Source organism: Condylura cristata, unplaced genomic scaffold, assembly GCF_000260355.1.
Source record: "Condylura cristata isolate star-nosed mole 26May11 unplaced genomic scaffold, ConCri1.0 scaffold00022, whole genome shotgun sequence".
Taxonomy (NCBI): Eukaryota; Metazoa; Chordata; class Mammalia; order Eulipotyphla; family Talpidae; genus Condylura; species Condylura cristata.
Genome location: NW_004567123.1, coordinates 6,814,138 through 6,814,824, shown reverse-complemented (window position 1 = coordinate 6,814,824; position 687 = coordinate 6,814,138).

Here is a 687-nt window from a genome sequence, read left to right as displayed (position 1 = left end):
CCATGTACATATTCTGTAAACCACCAATATTTAAGTCGTTTTGAACAATCTTCCTTTTTTCATCCCATTGCATATACTGTGTGCTTGCTTTTTACTCTGACAGGAAAATTCAGTTGTCAGCAGTTAGTACATGTTAGTGCATGTTTCTTATCTGAGTAACTTAGTTGACCCCTCTGTCACTTGGCCTTAATTCACCCCCAGTTGAGGATGCTCAACTGGAATTGTCTGAAACTGTAATGACACCTTCCAAAAGCACACCTTTTCTGTCTTTGTGCAGCCAAATGCACCCAAATCTGAGAATGCATTTCCAGGCTTGCCATCCGGGTTGGTTCTCCAGAAGTCAGTCTCGGAGCAGCAATCCAGACTCCCAAAGGCGTCTCTTCTAATGGCAATTGCTAATGGGAATGAGCCAGATCTCCTACTAGGCTTTCCAGTTGCTTAATTCCAGACCTGTCCCGTGCTAACGATAAAAAAAAAAAAAGAAAGAAAGCCCATTTCTGAACTCTCGACCCTAGAAGGCTGCTTTCCCTAATCTTCCTATTGCTAGGCCCTGGGGAACCCTCCCTTGGGGATTTGCCCAAAGTGGCGGGAGGAGGGTTAATATTTGCTTTGTTATTGAGAGAAGGAGAGGCAAGTAAGCATTGAATGTGCCTGTGTGTGAGCGAGGGGGAGAGAGATGGGGGGGGG